Consider the following 19,999-nt stretch of genomic DNA (forward strand, 5'->3'; position numbering starts at 1 on the left):
GTTCACGGTTGTTTGAGCATAAATTGCACATTTGATTTTGTCGTGGGATCAAAACATGCTAATCTAAAACTTTTGAACGATTTATTACTATGTATATGTATAGAGAAAAATAAGAAAACTAATCTCTTGCGTTGTATCTTCTTTACCGTGAAAAAAATGAGTATATCTCAAATGCAAAGGAAAATATATCGTAATAATCTAATGTTGAAGCAAATCGTCGATCAAGCATAGTAATACGAGTTTACAAGGTTTTGTGTCAAGGCATTTGAACGCTAGAGTTTCTATAGTAATTTTAAATACTAAGCACAAATCTATTATCAAAAAGTTTCTATCAGGTCAGGTTTTTTAGAAAAACGGAGTTGAAACTTTCAAAAATTTTTTTACCATCTTTGAAAATTTGTAATAGACGAAGCCGATGTATAAAAAACTTCAGACAAGGCTCAACTGAACATTGTATTTTAATATAAAATATAAAATATAAAAATATCGAATCTTTTACTCGCAATCAGTCTGTAAGGGGCAATCGTTCTACTTAATACAGTGCGCTACGTCGTAAAAACAAAGTGCATCTGAGCTTTGATTATACCTGCGATAAAATATTTGATATTTTTATATTAAAGTACAATGCTCAAGTTTTTATTTAAGCTGCCTGAAGTTTCTTGCACATCGGATTGTCTTCTAAATTTTCAAAAATAGTAAAAAACGCGTTTTTGGGTATTTCCTGTTTTTCTCGAAAACCTAATTTGATATGCCTATTTTGCTTTGCAAATTTGGATTCGAGGATTTGTTTCCATTTGTGGCATTAAGAAAAGTGTGAAATTTGTAAACTAGTATAATTAAATGAGAAAAAGAGAGAAAAAGAATAAAAAAATTTGTCCAAAATATAAATTAAAATTATCTGTTACAATCTAAAAATTTTTTAATGATAAACACAAATAGATATATATATATATATAATTTTTTGTTATAATATTTGATAATCCTAATTGTTATTGAAACAAAATATCAGATTATGTGCTTAAGTGAAAGCCGGATGCATCCTCGCAAGCAAAATTTCATCAAAGATATTGGTTCAAGCATTTCACTTGCTCATATCAGGTGCTTCATCGCGTGCTCCATCAAGTGCTTTCGCTGTTGATGAGAGAAAGAAAGGCTACTCCGTGCGACAGAGACACCTGTGACACGTCTACACTCCGGTAGACTTTAGATAGAGCGTATATCCAGTGATGGCAATGCGCAAGTGGAAGAAGGTCCGGAAGGTGACGAGAGCGCAGACGCCGACCGAAAGCATCGAGGATACCACCCGGCACGGTATCGAAGTACCGGACAGAGCTAGCTCGCCCGCATTGCCGTATTCGTCTACACGCCAGCGTGTCAGATCGTCTATTCAGCGAGCCATTAGGGAAACGCATAATCGGGTGGTCGGAGTGTGTCGCGAGAGTTTTTGCGATTTTGACGGTCGATCTGGTCGGTGATACCAACGCAATCATCTTCGTCTCGTCGCCTCGTTTTGGAAAAGCGTTTTCCCGCGCTTGGCACGAAGTCGATTTGCACCTGTTCAATACCACGCCGCTTTCGCTCTCGACGTGTCCAGTTTGCATGTAAGTAGAGCAAGAGACGTTTCTTCCGAAGAACACGTTTTAACGATCAACAACACCTGTAGGATTGCGCGAATAATTTTCAAAATACAGCATGGTTGGGTAATTGGGTGAAGAATGCGTGTCCTTGGAGCAGTTAGGAATTTCGAAATGCGCACGAGCGGGGGGCATAAATATGAATGAGCATTTCACAAATTGGACGGGAGAGAATTGTAATAAAGTGCGGTGAAGAGTCCTCACGCTTTGTTTAAATATTAATTGTGAAGAGACACAAAATACAAATATACGCGGAGAAGTAAGTTTTTCATTTTAACAGAAAATTTTAGTATTTAGAGACAATATATGAGGATATTTATACTATTATACGATTATAATCTTTGACATTACTTTGATTAATATTATATGTCGATTCTCTCTCTTGACCTGTTTTTCTAAAAATAATTTGTAGCAGGAAATATCAAAGAAATTATTTAATCGTATTTTTATAACTCCTTAAATCGCTTTCAAGTGCCACCAATTTCAAATAGATATATATATTAAATTATATTCAATTTTAATATACTTATACTACGTATTTTTTAATTCTTTATTTATAATTCGAAATTGTTATTATGTGGCAATATAAACAGGGAACAGAATTAGATATAAATATACTATTTTTCAAGAATTTAAATTTATATATATATAAAGATTGTAGAAAATTAAATGTTTCTTGTTTATAGAGATAAAACGCAAAACAATAACCTACATTCTAATATTTTTAATAAAATAAAGATTAATAATAAATTTTATGTGTAAAAATTATTAAATAATTTATTACATTTATTTTTTATTAATTGCGTTATCATCATTAATATCAAAAATAATATTTGAGAAGAAAAGATATTTGCATATTAATTTTCATGAATTATTAATATAATTATATCATACTCAAACAAAACTTAATTAATAATTCTAGTGCTAGCGATTCATTTTCGCTGTATTGTTCACCGTATTATTACCTGTCATTTACTCACATAAATATTATAGGTCGTGTTACCCCCCTGTGTTGAACACAGTTTGCTACTCTGCGCAAACTACCCAAATTATATCACACATATAAACATACACAGACATTACACACAATTCATAAAAAATGATAATGCTTGCTATTTTCACAAGTACAAATTATTGCAAGAAATTTATGAGAAATTTACATTATTAGCAAAATAAAAATTTTACATAATTTAATTAAATTTATACTCAGTCAATGACCATATCTGTTTGTGTGTGTTTGGAAATATCTATTTTTTTAGTTTATTGTAAAAATTTGATATAGAATTTGATGCGTTTTATTAAAACCATTTTATATAATTGAATTAAATCAGAAAAGAATGTAAAACATATCAAAAGTTTTATTATATATATAATATATATATATATAATGTACACATATATATTAAATTGTAACTCTAATTTTAATAAATCAAGATGTTACCACAAAACAGGAAGAGATAAAGAGGAAAAACGTCATTTTATATGTTACATAAAAAAAGAATTAGTTGTTTAATTATATGAAAGAAGCAGAAAAATATAATATAATTTCTTATACAAGTTCTTCTTATATATAACTTTTTATTCTAAAAATAAAATATCATCGGGATAAAATAATTTTCAATACGAGACGTTATATTTGCTCTTGCAACAGAAAATAGCATTCGTGTGTATTTTTGGCGAGCTGAATGGAACTCGACTGAAAGAGATGTGATATTTCCATTTATTACTTTATTTTTTTTCTTTTTTTTTTTTTTATACGCGGCACATTTTCTTCGTGCCGTAATATCGCGCGTAGCGTGTTATTCTCTTGTTGCTCTTTTACGACGGAATCGATCGCCGTGCAACACGAAGAGCCGTTGAACCGAAATTTCTAATTAAGTTACATGCAGACAATTTACGCGTTTACATTCTCGAAAGATATTCTAAATGCGGCATTTCCCTCCGGATCCTATTTGCGGAATCCTTCCGAGTCAGGTGTAGGGAACGGCGCAGTAGATTGCATCATTTACCGAAGTGCTCTCAAACCGCAACTTTAGCACACTCAGCCGCTGCGAATTTCAGCCGCACGTGCGTCTCTTTAACACTCAGCGATCGTGAAACGAGCGGCAAAACTACATTAAAGACTGCCCGTTAATAAAACACCGTCAAAGTCAATTTCTTCGCGAAGACCCACCGTTGCAAGTAAAGAACAAAAAAGAAAAAAAAGATACAGCATGGGAAGCAATTTTGACCTTTCAGACATTAGTATATAAACTTCCTAGATAACTTAAAATTACATAGAACTTTGTCGTTTTATATTACTCAACAATGTTTGAAAGCTCATGTTGAACAAAAGAATTACGCTCTAATCCTATTTCATTAATTTAAACTAATATCGAATTTTATGCAAAGTTTAAGCTGAGAGAATGTATTTCACGATGATATGAGTAGGAGTTATTTCGGTGAAAAGTTCTCTACGTAATCTCAGATAACTGTATTGGTTCGTGTGAAACTTGAATTGAGTTTTTGACACAGCTCCTATGACGCTTAGTGGAAAAGCGATTAAATTCGAAATTTGTGCCAGCAAACAGAATATCAAAAAACTTGTCCTCGAATTTTCCTCGCAAATATTTCAAAATAGTAAAGGTAACGACATTCTTATAATAAAAATAATTATTATAATAAAAAGGAGATTATATATATATATATATATATATATATATATATATATATATATATATCATATATTGTCATAAGCTGAAAACAATTATTTGAAATATATCGGCAAAATATTTTATATATAAATTATAGATACCCTAATTATATTAAGACATATATAATTTCAAATCAAGTTTTTCTTATATGCAAGTCAATGACTCGTACTATCTTTGTCATTCATTATAATAATCTAACCGTTACGTTTTATGTTTATTACGCATTCATTAATATCCATTAGCCACTCAATATTGTTTTTAACAAATGTTTGCGGAACAAAGTTTGCAAACTTTGCAAACGGCGTTGCATTTTCTTAACATCATGTTATGATCTTGTAACCTCATGAAAATCATTTTCACTTGTAGAGCCCATTATATAGCGTGCACTTTTGATGTTTGAGCCAATATCTCATCATAAAACGCAATCATCTGTTTTTTATTTTCCTCTTCAAGGTTAAAATACAACCTTCTTCAGCAAACAGCACTTTGAGTTAGTAATTAGCATTTATTCGCATGGATGATAAGAGAGGTCGACGTCGTTTGAGGTCTTGGCATCCTGCTAAGACAGTTTCGATAAATTGCGGCGCACTTACTTCGTGAAATAATACGGATCTAAATTAGAAAAGAGGACTGAAAAGAATACGAAAAGTAAGAAAGATATTTTTATATTCACGATAATTGATTCGACTTTCAAAATTACTAGATAATTAAATTAACAAAATCTGCTTCTTTTCTGAACTCTTTTACTTTATTAACAATATTTGTAATTTACAATTTTTTTTGAAAAAACATCGTCGAATATTTTCACTTGTTTTTGTTACTTTGCCAAATAATATTGATAATGTTTTTAAATAAATCAAAAAATTGAAATTTTTTACTTTCCGTTCTTTATTAGAAGATTGATAGTTAAAAAAAAAAAAAAAAAGCGAATTAAATGAATAGACTCGCATTTTGAGAGCATAATCTTTTTTATTTATAAATCACTTTTCTCTTTATATTTATTAATATTTAAAATAATTATATTTTCAAAGAAAGAGAGAAAAAACAGAGGAAGAAGGAGAGAATACATTTTCGTTGTAAGAATAAATGAAAATCAAGGCGATATTAAAAGAGCAGTTATTAATTGCAATCTCAAGAAATTTACTATCCACATTTGTGTATCAGATATACGCACATTCTGTACAATCGCTAATTAGATCAATTCTGTCAGTGAATTGTAAATAGTTACGTTTCCATTAGATATCTGTTGTGCGACGTATGATACAGTGTCGCCCTGTAACGATCACAGTAAATTACGACATGGCTTGGTTACGCCAGAATAGATCAAGTGAGCTTCTGGTAGACATTGTTGCGATATCGCAACGCGATATGCAACACTATTGGGTCACTTACTAATGTAAGTGCTGCAGTAACATCCTTACATTAAAAAATTGCAGAATATTTGTATGCTGTTTAAAAGCATTAGATTAATTGCCATTAACTTAAATTAATACTATAATTTTTTCAGTTTTTTTATTCATATATTTATTTACAATTTTTTTAAAGTATCTTTCGTATCTCTGTGACCTATAATATTAATTAAATAACATTAATTATGTCATGTGAAATGTAAAAATAATTAGGACAGTGATTTATTTTTATTTTTAAAATAAATAACGGAATAATATTATAAATTATTTTGTTGATGATATAAGTGTAATTTCAGACTTCAAAAATAGAAATATTGAATCTTTCTCACATTCATCACGCAAACAAGATTGGTATCTTCCTTATATTGAAAAAAATATTACTGAGATAAATATTGGATATCGTAGATATTGATATGATAAAACGTTACACTACATTAAAATATTTTTGTATTCTATATTTTGGAGCACAATGCTCTTGACAGTTGAAATATTCAAGATTTATGGTAACGATACGACAAAGTAGATTCTAGAAATATTTTCTCTCACAAGCTCTCTCTTTTTTACATTGCGAAATTTGAGGTGAATTTTACAAGAGGGACTTGGAAACTGTCTTAGCTATAATTTTTATTCAAGCTTCGGATAAAATTTAAATTTGATGTGAGACTTCGGAACTTAGCGTGTTATATATAAAAGATTATGGTATTATAATCGCAATTCTCACAATTCTTGAAAATTTTATAATGGTAGAAGGTATCTTGAAAATTTATAACTTCAATTCGTAATTGTAATGTCTTCAATGTGAAAATTTATATGAAACTTTTTAATGCTTTACTTTTGAGTAAAATATCGAACGAATCTCTCGGTATTTTTTCGTTTAACGTTCACGTCATTTTTGTCAACAAATAATAATTACAAATTCTGATCAAGCACGAAATTAATTCTAAATATTGTCTATCAATATGTAACAAAAAAATGGAGCATTAAAAAAGAATCAAGTATACCAATATTTATTCAAAAATTACAAAAAGCAGATTAATGTATGCAAATATTGTTCAATATTTATAAGAAATTAAAGCAACATTAAAATTTTCTTTTTTTTTTCATTCTACACTTATCCTTATAAAATTCTTTTCTCCTATTTTTGTTTAATTATAAAATTTATTATATAACTAGTTTTTTTATATCTCACGCGTACACAGGTATAAAAAATATATTGTGTCAAGAGTAAAAGTTAAGCTTATACATCTCTGAGCAAACTTTTTCGAGCACTTTTTTCAGTTTATTCTAACTATAAATTAACGAATGTAGAAATGTCATTAAATTAACACGCGTCGTCGACAGTGACTTCGACTTGTTCTATCGCAAATATATCCTAGCCATCAATTTCCTGAAGACTCGATTCCGTGGGTGTCGATTAAATATATTTCAAGCTTAGCTTGTGCTAAGTTTAATCTCACGTCAGATGTGTTACGATTAGTTCAATATATGTATATATATATATATATGGAAAATGGATATGGAAAATGTGTTTTAAATATAAATAAATTTATTTATAATTAAAAACCTTAATTCATAATTTTAATTCATATAATTAAAAACTTTAATTCATATTTAAAACTATATATATATATATATATATATATATATATATATATATATATATATATATAAAACGACGGAAAAGCATCTTTGGATATATTTCATTTATTTACACACGCCTACGTACTACAACGACTGTCACATAATTCTTCCTGTTTTTCCATTCCATTTGTATAAATGGAAGGTAAAAAAATTAATCTTTGCATTTTTTCTTCTTTTACTAGATTTTCTATTCGCGTTGCGACCTTTTGTAAATGATGAATATCATATTTCTTATAGCGCGTTCGTAAAAAATATTTTCCCATCGCCACAGTATGTCTATATGCGACTTGCTAGCGTGTGGAAAAATTTCATGCGCAAAATATCTCTTTGCGAGTGAGGACGTGGCGACGATTTGTCACTCTAGCGACAACTCTGTAGATGAAAAACGATCCTTCTTGTTGTCACGTTTAGTTTCCGTTCATTAGCTTTTGCACTTTTTGATACACATTCTGTAGTATATAAATATATAGATAAAATTATTAATTGTGTAGACTGTCATACAAATTCTCGGCATTTGCTTCTCTTCTAAGAAAATTCTTGAATTAATTTGGAATATATTGGTTTTTATAATAGGTTTTTATAAATATATATTAATAGTATTAATAGTAATAATACTTTAATAATCTTCAAACCATAAATGATTTAAAATTTGCAAAATAAATATTAAAATAAAAAAATTAGATCATACAAAACTTTATCCTTCTTTTATTATTGGCTAAATAATAATTATTCAATTTTTTGCAATTTAATTTTTAATAAAACTATTTTATTTTATTTTAAATATTTTGTAACTTTTTTAAACATATGTAAAAAGGCAAATTAATATATAACGCGAGAAGTGTTACAAATTAAATTCAATTAATTTTATCTCATTAATAAAATATATTATATAATAAAATTATTGATGAAATATAATTAGTTGATTGTTATTTGTTACCTACGATGTTATTATTTAATGTGTGTTTTAATGCTTTAAAGAGATTTCAATATGTCCTTTTCCAACACAAGTGATCAATTTTATACAGATACTCAAAGTGAGGATATATTTACAACGATTAACAAGCGAATAATTAAATAATTCACATGGAATATTATCTCTCACTCAACATTTTCCAACATATTTTTGAACAGTGTTAATTTTATTTGCTACATATGATACGAATTGGCCCATCGAATTTTTACGCAAAATTCGCGTATTCATGAATGTTCGCTTTTCAAACAATATTACAGCAGCAATTTGTCACACGGCGTAACAAAATTTCATCGATAAAAGATAATCGGTACGGTTCCTTTTTTTGCTTCAGCATTTTACGACCTACATCGTAAATTAAATATGAATGTCAGCGTGTTTGCAAATATTAACAGACATATATGACAAATCGCGTTTGTAAAATGATCTATATTTGAATACAGATTTCCTCGTATAATAAGAGGAAAATGATAATATTAGATTAATTAATTTTTTATCCCCAAAAATTGATCAAATTAATATTTTATCTATGGATATGCGACATAAAAACAGTCACGTAATACGTAGAAAAAAATTAATTTTGTACAAAAATGCTAAACTATATTTACACTTTGAATTAAATTGTACAGTTTTATTATTATATTTTAATGTGCAATGCAATATCGCATTCTATAAAATCGTTCCAAGTTACGTATAATAATAATACAAGATTGCAATAGTTAAAATAAAAAAAAATAAAATAAAATAAATGCATTACTGCGTTACATACATTCGGAGAAAATTAGCTCTCCATAGTTGAGCTTTAATGTAACATATTTATGCTTTTCAAAGACATTACGACTCACTCGTTAATTCTTGCGTTATCGGATTTACTACGCTTTAATTAACTTAATTGACATTTCCGTTGCAAAAGTCGATTTCAATGTAAGCGAGTGGATTAAATCAAGCTAGTACTAGGTTAATTCTTTCGTTAATTGTATTTTTCAACGTGCCTTTATGAGTGCGCGATTCATAGAGTTTATTGCCTGTTCGTAAATGTGTTCTCGATTTTTCAAATGAGTTGCGTGTTGCACAATAAAAATCCATAAAATTCACGAACTCTGGGAACAATATATTTCCAGTCAGCTTTTACCTTGATTAGCTCCTTGGGAATAAATTTTATTTTACGAGAGAACGTGCTTGTCGTTTCGGATTTACGTCTCTTCTACTTTCCTCAAATTGCATCCTGATTTGCATCGCGGATGCAATAATCTGCTCTAAATCGCGATTGTTGACTAATAAATTAATCGCGTCTATATGTTAAAATCATAAGCCTTCCGTCACTTCACATAAGTAGATCAATGCTCATTTGCTTCATGAATATAAAATGCATTGTAAAATAGAAATATAAATGTACACTTTTGATTTGCATTTTATGCACAAAGTGTATTCTATAATTTAAATTATTTTAAAATATTAATCTTTCTTTTACGAAGAGTGCCTGATAATATTACAAATTTTGGAATTTTTATATTGGTTTAATTCGTGTTAAAAAATAGAAAATAATAAAGAATTTTAACTAACTTTATAGAAAAATAATATCAAATCGAAAAAATGAGTTTTTTAATTTTATTTATTGCCTATCTATGATAGCATGTGAAAAGTCTAAACAAAAAAAAAAAGAAAAAGAAAGAGGAAAGAGAGAAAGAGAGAGAGAGAGAGAGAGAGAGAGAGAGAGAGAGAAATGTGTAAAATGTTTACAAACATGTAAAAATGTCCCGCTCGAAGAACGATGCCCGTCTCTGAATGAATACTACCCACTTGAATAATCTTGCTTAACCGGATATGAGTGGTTCTATTATAAATAAGAGTTCTAATAATAATAAATCAAAAAGCAAAAAAAAAAAAAGAAAAAAGCTAAATCTTGCGAATTGCAGCGTAGGAGGCCTAAGAATCTCGTAACGCCCCCGCTTGGCTATCTTTACATACTTTAATCCTAGTGAAATTATTTGTTCGCGAAATGAGGTACAAGTAGACATATATGCAGATGAATAAACCTTGTTTGAGGACATTGTATGGGATTAGACACGACATAATATAAAGATTAAAGAAAAATGACGCAGAATAATAACTTGATTTTGCGCCACCGCAAAATCTTTTCGCGATATTGATATCAGCTGTCTAATGTCCTAACGTGATCCTCGAAGAATACGTATACATATATTGCTATAGTTGCGTAGAAAGAATAAATTTGTGACAGAAAGAATAAATAAGGAAACGAAAAGAAAGAGGAACGTCCATTTATATAATATGTAGGATACATGAGAGTAAAAAGGAGTAAAAAATTAATTATAAAATACTGTGATGCAAAACAATTATTTTAATTCAATCAGTACTAATTAATCATTGCTAGAAGAGTATTTATTTTATTGTTGGTATTCAGATTCAGATGATACTTCAGGTTTATTTATTAAATAATTATAAATTTACCGTCAAAATATTTAATGTATATGTATGTATGCGTGTCTAATTCAATCATCTGCAGATTAGATTTTCATAGATAAACACCGGCTTGATTACTCTTGCTCTGTAGAATGTAGTTACTGCGAATGTCACAGAACGGCGCATTTAAATTTGCATTTAGATAGCACATTAATTTTACTAATAAATTATCGCTTTAGTAGTTAATTAAAATAATTTTTTTTTAATTATTTATGTAACAGCATATTATATTATATGGCATATTATATTATACGCATTTTATCGTAGCACTCTATATTGCCGTATATTGCGCAAATATATGACATTACGTTATAAATATATTTTTTAAAAAGTGATTGTGTAATAGTTTAGAATGGTTTTCAAGAGGTGAGCATTTCGATGTTTCCAAAATGGTTGTTCCTATTTAATGGCAAGTCTATTCGCAAGAATATTAATTTTCAATGAGTCAATAATACACAAATGATCGTTTGCGGTCGTCATGCAATGCGTTTTCGCCGCAATCTATCAGCAAATTAATCATTAGACCTAACGTTTGCTGATACGGAATCTACAATCGTTATTGCGAATAATAGCAGAATGTTGGTTTACAATAGTAGATGCGAGATAGTACAATAGTATTATCACAATATTCATAACATAAGTTTCTGCGTGTAATTTTTTACGAGAAAAATACTGTTCTATAATCGTTTCTTTTGTGTGTCATCCCGCGTAACAAAGAGTTATAATAATATGTAAAATTTGACTTCTCCAAAAAACAATTATGACAATGGTTGGAACAAAGTTATATATAAGCAAACAATAAAAAAAAATGCATTTAAGACTTTTATCCTATGTCATAAGAATACCTCTCAGCGACAAATGTATAACTCAATTATAATAGTTAGTTGTCTCCGAGTATTCTACAAAAGGAAACTCCAAATGCATATTTATTTTCTTTTAAAATATGTTTTTATATTTATATTTCTTTTTACCAGCCATTACTTCAGCGGTAACTGGCAAAAGTTAACAATATAATCGCTATATTTATCGATCCGTAGTTTTTTCACGCTATAAATCACCGCGCAGAATGCATTAAGCGCATAATATAAAGCGCAATTATCACCTATATGGTCGCAAGAATACCGGTTATGAGTTTCAACGTTCTTAATGTGAGATTTATGGTAGGAATATTTATGATTCTAAAAAGAGATATTAAGGAAATAGGTCAGCAGGTATTTAATATTCCACGAATAGCCACTGCCTGCGTTTGCGTAACAGCGCCCAGTCTTATGTTAGATATAAATTATAAAATAATTTTATATAATTATTTAATTTTATATAATTATTAAAGGAAAAAGAAAGTTACATAGAGTTGAAAAATCTTTACATGGGTCCGCAAATGAGCCGTTTTTCAGATATTTTTATTTTTTTGAGATATTGCAATATCTCAAAAACGGCTTAATTGCGGGTCCATGTTTAGATTAAGATTTTTCGATTTGTTTTTGGATATATTAAATTGTTTTAAAATATTTTATCCTTGTTTTCAACACTTTATATATATGTATATATATATATATATATATATATATATATATATATATATTGTATTATATTGAAAGAATTTAAGAGAAACTTATATTTGCTTTTCTTATATACTTATATACGAATTTTTTTACAATGATAATTGTAACAATTAATGAATATAATAATAATTATTATAATATTATACGCTATTATACTTACATTTATTTGATTGTGCTTTTAAAATACGATCTGCATGTGAATTTTAAAGATTCGCAGAGAGTTATAAAGTAAAAATAAAATGAAATCATATTCAATGTGGACAATGGACTGTAGAATCGTACGAGAAAAGAGCGATGATAGTCTATTGGAACATCAAAAATGTTACATGATTCAATGTAGTAGAATGAATAAATTCATTTTAAAACGTGCAAAGTGTATTATGACATACGCTACATTTTATCTTTTTCTAGTTACATAAATAAAAAGATAATATAATAATATATGTCTCGTTTACTTGACAACTTGATTTTAAAAAATTATATTTAAATCGGGATTATTTTATATTTGAATCTTATTGAAATTAAGAGCTCAGCACAAAATCTAAAAATTTAATTGTAAAATAATTAATAATATTGTTATAAGTTTGCTGTATGACACAGACGATAGGAGGTTAATGAAATTTACTGTACTGATTACACTTTAGATTTTCTAACGAAAGAAGATACTTGTGTTAAAACTTTCCTTCAACTTTACCGGGACGAGCTCGGATAAGTGTGTCTTAGTGTGTGAAAAATTTGCGGCAAAATTGAACTCTCCTGCAGAGTGAATGTATTTTATATTCAACGTGCGAGAGCTTTATTGTTTTCCCTTTGTGAGTGGGTTTAGAAAACTGATCGGGAAATCGGGAAATATCGTTTGTCTTTGGTAACACATTTGAAGCTGGTGGAGCGTTTATTCTCGTTGGTTTAGATTTCCGTGCTCATGTTTTGCGTCACAGATCTCTCTGATCTGAAAGATTTTTTTTCTCATGCTAGAAATTTCGAGAATTTAATTAAGATTGGAACGTTATAATTGGAAAATTAGATTGAATGTATACATAGTATAAATAAAAATTAACTGATTGCGCAACGATTATTAAAAAATTACGCAAATGAAAACGCTTTGAGAATTCATTTTATTTATAAGGTAAATTAAATTTAAAAAATGTTAAATTACATGTAGCGATTATGTTTGCTTAAGAGAATTTCTAACATCTCTGGTAAATAAAGATCGCTTTAAATTTATTTTTGCTCATTTATTGTTTGCCAGTTCCGTAAATGCTATAAACGGATTCTATTTGTTTGAATAAACATGAATGAAACACGGAACGCTTAAGTTCACGGTAAATCGGGCTGTGATGTGCATTAGTTTTGCCGACACGCGCGCACGGGTCTCTTCCTACAAAATAATCTCTCGATTTATTCGTGGTTGCCGTGCAATTTAATCCCGCGTCCGCTAACGCGATTACATCACGCAATTAATCCCATATTCAGTGACGTAATATTCAATTTCCGCGTAGTATTAGTGCTCGCTTTATAATGCATGTCTGTGTCGCCTACATTTTTCGCGTTATTGAATTTAATAGCCCACTTCTAATCGCACGTTTATCTCGTAATTCGTGTGGAACCGATGTTTCAAGAAATACCAAACAAGTCGACATAAAGCTTTCTATGTGACAAGTTTGAGTCGCGAAGACAAAAGTTGTACACGTCATACATGTAACAATTACTCGAACAGTAACATCAGAATCAATCGCAATGCTAAATTCAAATTTAAATATCTCAAATAATCGTAAATTATTTTTTTCAAAAAAAGGCAAACCGATCTTAATTAATAATATAGTTTATTTTTATTTTTTAAAAGTATTTCTTTTAAAATTGAAATATATACATATATTTGAAAAAATATATACTGTACTTTTTTTAAGAAATTGATAAAAAATAGAAAATTTTAAGAAAATAATAAATTAATTTTATTTTTGTTAATGTGTTTACTTATTTCTCTTGTGATTGCGCTAATTTTTCTGATGTCAGTCTTTAACAGGTGACATTTCTGTCTGAAAAAAGTTTATATTTTTTTACGTAAACAGCATGCAGTTCTTGCTCGTCCGAGAAAATAAAGAGGTCCTCAAGTGACCTATTAATAATATCTATGATTTATGCGACCCTACATAAAGCGCTTCGTATTTATCGTATGTCACGTCGTAAGCGTTATCATGGCTTAACCCAAATACAGTTTTACACTTGGGGTGCCGCGTTAATACTTATATACGTGGTGTCAAGTATTGTTTACGTTGCTCTGTTTTACAGAGAGCATATTTATCTATGTTAAACGTACTTTTTGGCTTTAATTTGTGTATCGATATTTTTATATAAGGAATGGCCTCTCATGAAACAACAACAAGATTTTTTATTTTATCTTTTTTTCTTTTCTTTTCTCCTTTTCTTTTCTATCTTCTTTCTTATCTTCTTTCTTATTTTTTTTACCCTATCTTCTTTCGCTAGAAAAAAATTTTTCATATGTTACATAAGTAGATTAGTTATATACGTTATTGACCGCGTTTGCTTGCACAAAGCTTGGATTAATCACTTAAATCAGATTCTTCACTACATACCACATAGACGTACTTTTGAGGCTTTAATAAAACTGTGAAAATAGAAAGGTTAATGCAGGATTTCTTTCGTCTTAGAAAGAGGGGAAATTATTTTGTAAACCAAAATTTTGCGATTATCTCACATGTCATAATTTGTTTAACCAACTTGTTTTTTTAATTATCAAATTATAATTATATATATAAATTATAATTATATTTTATTAATAACAAATTATTATTATATATATATAAAATTTGTAGAAATTAGTACGTTTGGAAGTTGTGGCAATGTACAATGTGTACAATTTGAGATCTATTCAAAGAGAATTAATTATACTTTGTCATATATGTAAATAACGTTACATAAAAACTATCTCTTTTTTTTTCTCTCACAATCTATTTCATAAATTTAATTTCAAAAGTTAGGAAGCTTCCGTGAAGTTTTAGAGATTTATGAGAGATTAAAATACCTATAGTTGGCTCGAACTTACGAATGCAAAATGGCGCGCAGAGTGTGTCTACTTCCTCTTTCTCATCTTGGCATGTAAGAGATTTACCGATTTTATCGATCGGTTCGCGGTCTAATCGGGGCAGCGAGGACGTTACTCCACTATTGGTGGTGGTATTTTGGTGATGTTAGTCTGGTCCTGATTGTGGTGATAGTAGCGGATCCGCATCTCTGAGTCTAATGTTAATAGCGCGAAGCATCCGTCTTTTTCCTTTTTGAAACTGAATGCCCTGGTTTTCTTTACAAACTGACATCCATAAACTTCTCTGTCGTTTTTTTTTATACGTGATTAATGCCAAAATGGCTTTTCCACGCTATAATTTACGACGGTGTTTTAGATGTCTGACAGTGGAAACCTGCAATATATGTCCGTGTTATCTCGAATAGATATACGGTGAATTATTTGATCAAATTAATTTCTCTAAGAATTGATCACGCGCATAGGATGTTGGATGCATGGTTATGGAAGATACCATGTAATTTATAACAAGAACGGAGTAATAAGCGGAACATAATAATAAATTTTTATTAGTACATTTTTAACGTAAAGTTAATTTTTATATTGATATTTCAACAAACGTTTTACAAGCGTAAAATAAATAAAATAAATAAGACAAGCGTAAAATAAATAAAATAAATAAAACAAGCGTAAAATAAATAAAATAAATAAAACAAGCGTAAAATAAATAAAATAAAATTATATATGCAATAATTTACAAATATTAGTATACATAAATTTTAATATTAGTAAATAAATACATCATGTAATGATGATAACGTACCACGCTAAAATAGATATTGTTTTTATTAAACAAAAGATGCAGATATTCTATGAATATTTGAATAAGAACAATGCGATTCTTTTATAAATGGAAAATAATAAATCTTTACATATGTACTTTCAATAAGATTTTCCAGAAAGTCGTTTTAATTTGTATTGTCTCATAAATGTTTGCGCAAAAAAATTTATTCTATTGTGTAAAAAAAGAGCGATAAAGTAATAATATATGTTATATATATATATATATATTTTTAATTTAATTTTTATAAAAATTTATTTATTTAAAAACTTGATATTTGATAAGAACTGCAATCTGTTGCCATATTATTACTTATTCAGTTGAAAGATTTGAAATTCTTCCCAAAACATTCACAATAATTTTGAAGCACTTCAAACATCAATACTGTAAGTTTCCAATAACTCTGAGTAGTCTCTGAGGCAGTTCGATAATTTTGCGCATTTGCATAACGTCCCCGTGCAATGTAGCTGAACAGAATTTCCATAGTCGACGCGTTCTCCACTAAATCCTAAAAATTCCGTTTTAAAATTGCTCGCGGGAATTTCCATGCACGGTGAGTTGCGTAGGAGATTGCGAAATCCATAGATAGTCGCGTCTCACGGGAATGGATCGTGTATGGAAGGTCGGTGAATATTTTTGTGCGCGCACTGAATACACATAAAGATATACTCGTATAAAGAGTCACATATATACGTGGGACGGTTGAACATTATGGACGATCGTGACGTAGTTACGTCAAACGTGCGTATCTATGTAAAATGGAGCAACGACCGGCTCCGTGCTGTCGGGTTTCGTCGTATTGCATCTCCGATCCAGTTTACACAGGCGACAACGATTACCACGAGACGGCGACTGACATCGTCGTCGTTGTCGTCGTCGGCGTTATCGATGCGATTCGATTCTCCCTCGTTTCCTCCTGGCTTCTTGCCCTTTTTTTCCTGCTTTAGAAGACTTCGGCGCCCCGTCGCGTACAATGTAGGGATGTCAGCAACCCCTTTTCCCTTATCATCTTATTTCGTTCATTTTCGCTCAGTTTCGTCGTCGGTCTTCTCATCGAGCGATATGCAATCTAGTCTCGATGTTGATGAAGTCACGTTTTCGCCATATGTTCCATTGTCAAAGAGATATTGTCGAAATATTTATCAGTATAATAGCTTATTAATATAAACTTAAACTGATCAAATCAATTTATAAACCTTATACATTTTTTAAAATACTTTTGAAATAAAATTATTTTAAAAAACTTGTTTCTTGTAATCAGCAAGATATATTTTTATTCTTATATAAAAAATTATAAAAATTATAAAGTTTTTTTATAAATAATTTATAGAGATTCTACTGATAATCTTTGTATTATAAGAAATATAAAAATTGATTACATATCGATATATCTGCATAGTTAAACATAAATTTACGAAATTAACATTAAACATTAGTAATATTATACAAATATAATTATGTATTTTTAATTATTTAAAAATTATTTCGAGCATATTTTACCTTTGCAAAATAAAGATAAAATTAAATTTTAATGTTTTGGGCGATTTCCAATATTAATATCATTCATTATACTTACCATGCTCTATATAACAAGTTGCCAAGTAACTTTATATAAAATATATACATAATTCATTTGTGATTAAAACTGCACTAATGCAAATTATATTTGATACGCACCGCTGATACGCCATATTACTCATCTGTATGTTCTTGCACTTGATTATAACTTGATACGGAAATTAATTGAAGCTGTGCGCAATATGTATTCCATTAAATACTAATATTTCAATATTAGCATTTAATGGAATCAAATATTTAAATAGCTTCAACAATTGTATAATATTTCATATAAATTATGTATTATGTCATTTTTATTTAATAATAAATTTCTTAATAAATTACGCTATAAAATATGTTGAAAAACCAAAAGAAATATATTCAAATTTGATTATTTTTAGCAGCATTTGTATTTGTCTCGTCATAAAATCGAATTAGAATGAATTTCTTTTTTACATAGTCAACTTTTTATATTACCAGCCGATAAAATTGTTTTTCATATCAACGTAAACGGGGGAGAAAAGACTAGCATCGCCGGGGATGTTACATTTTCGTTATACGCTGAGTATGGCGAAAGGTTACATCTAGGGTTTAGACCCTGGAGATCTCTCAGGAGATCACAAGGTAAACGTACGAAATCAGCAACTTGTGAAAAACTATGGTTATTGAGAGACAAAAAGAGAGAAAAGAAATAGAGGGATGAAAAAAGATTTCTAAAGATATCAAAGAACTCTTCTTTCGGCCCACTATGGTCTTTCAACTATTACAAAAAAAAAAAAATATGTTTTTGCGCAAATTATTATAAATTTTGAAAAGATATAGAGAAAGTTAATAAAATTTAAAAAAATTATAATGTTTGATAAGCTTACTTGAAAGATAAAATTTTCTTGTCGATATTTTTTAGGATTGTTTAAAGAATTTGAATTAAAAAGATACGCTCTAGACATGTTATATAAAAATTTATGAAATGATATATGGAATGAATATATAGAAAATGTTAAGAATGTATATATTTACGGAAAAAACAAATTATTGTAAATTTATTTTACATACATTGGATGCAAAAATAACCGTATTTAAACGTGACCATTTTCATGATGTGTCAAGTGTAGTTAATTTGCTTATGAAAATAAGGTCAGCATTTTTCAAACATTATTTGGTTCCAAAAACATGTGTGTTGAAAATTATTCGCTCTGTCTGTCGTCGTAAAAATAAAATTTGCTTGTATGCGAAAAATCTTCTTTTCATATATGTATAAAGATATAAAAAAATTTTACAAACACTGTACATTAAACATCCTATGTTTTCCGAAAAAACTTTTTACTTTTGAAAATATTTAGCAATTTAAAAAAATGCAAAATATTTTTAGCTTAAAAATTAAACACAGATAATCATATATATAGTAACCATTGAAATTACTTTCGATCAAATTGCAAATAGTTTTTAAGAAAACATTTTTTTGGTTTTCTATGTTTTATTAATTTTTATCTAGAAAAATTTTTGATAAATTTTAACATGTATTTGCTTATATTCTTATATGAACTGACCTAATAATTTCTATGAGTAATATAATAAGTCGCTCGATGTAGATAATTAATTCGATCGATTATTAATTCCACCTTCCAAACAAATCAAACAAAAAACAATAAAACATCAGGAACTTATTGCATTCGAGAAATATTACGTGAGACAAAACAAGTTTCGTTAAAACATTTTCTATTACAAAAACGTCATAAACAATCACGATGGAATTGTACACTCTATATAACTTCCTTTTGTTCACTCAAAATTGCGTCGACTCATCGCTTTTATTTTAATTAGACTCGAGTTTTCTAAAAATGGCTTTATATTTTTGTGCGATTGATATATATATATATATATATATATATATATATATATATATATATATATCTATATACATTCTAGAAACCAATATTCTTAATTGAAAACGTCCACAAGGAAAAATCTTAGTTAAAGATAATGGATTTTTATCTATCTTAATATAAAGCTGATAAGAATAATGGAGTGATTTCTGCAAAGTTTCTTGTTTTTATTATTGCAAATTTATGAATGCTAATATTATCTATTAAATTGGTCAAGACTATTGATATATGAATAACATTTCCAAGTGTCTTTAAGTATTAATATTATTTCTAAAAAGAAAATGCTTG

The 19,999-nt window shown here is 28.7% G+C and overlaps 1 protein-coding gene across 1 annotated transcript in view; it reads left to right on the forward strand.

The window, feature by feature from the left end:
• The first annotated feature begins 1,330 nt into the window (after window positions 1–1,330).
• The window catches only part of LOC126858977 (ras-related protein Rap1), a 28,410-nt gene continuing 9,741 nt past the window's right edge, over window positions 1,331–19,999 (forward strand). The window contains exon 1 of the mRNA XM_050609775.1: window positions 1,331–1,601. The gene's annotated coding sequence lies outside the window, so the exon portion shown is untranslated. The remainder of the gene's footprint in view (window positions 1,602–19,999) is intronic.

This window comes from Cataglyphis hispanica, chromosome 2, assembly GCF_021464435.1.
Source record: "Cataglyphis hispanica isolate Lineage 1 chromosome 2, ULB_Chis1_1.0, whole genome shotgun sequence".
Classification (NCBI taxonomy): domain Eukaryota; kingdom Metazoa; phylum Arthropoda; class Insecta; order Hymenoptera; family Formicidae; genus Cataglyphis; species Cataglyphis hispanica.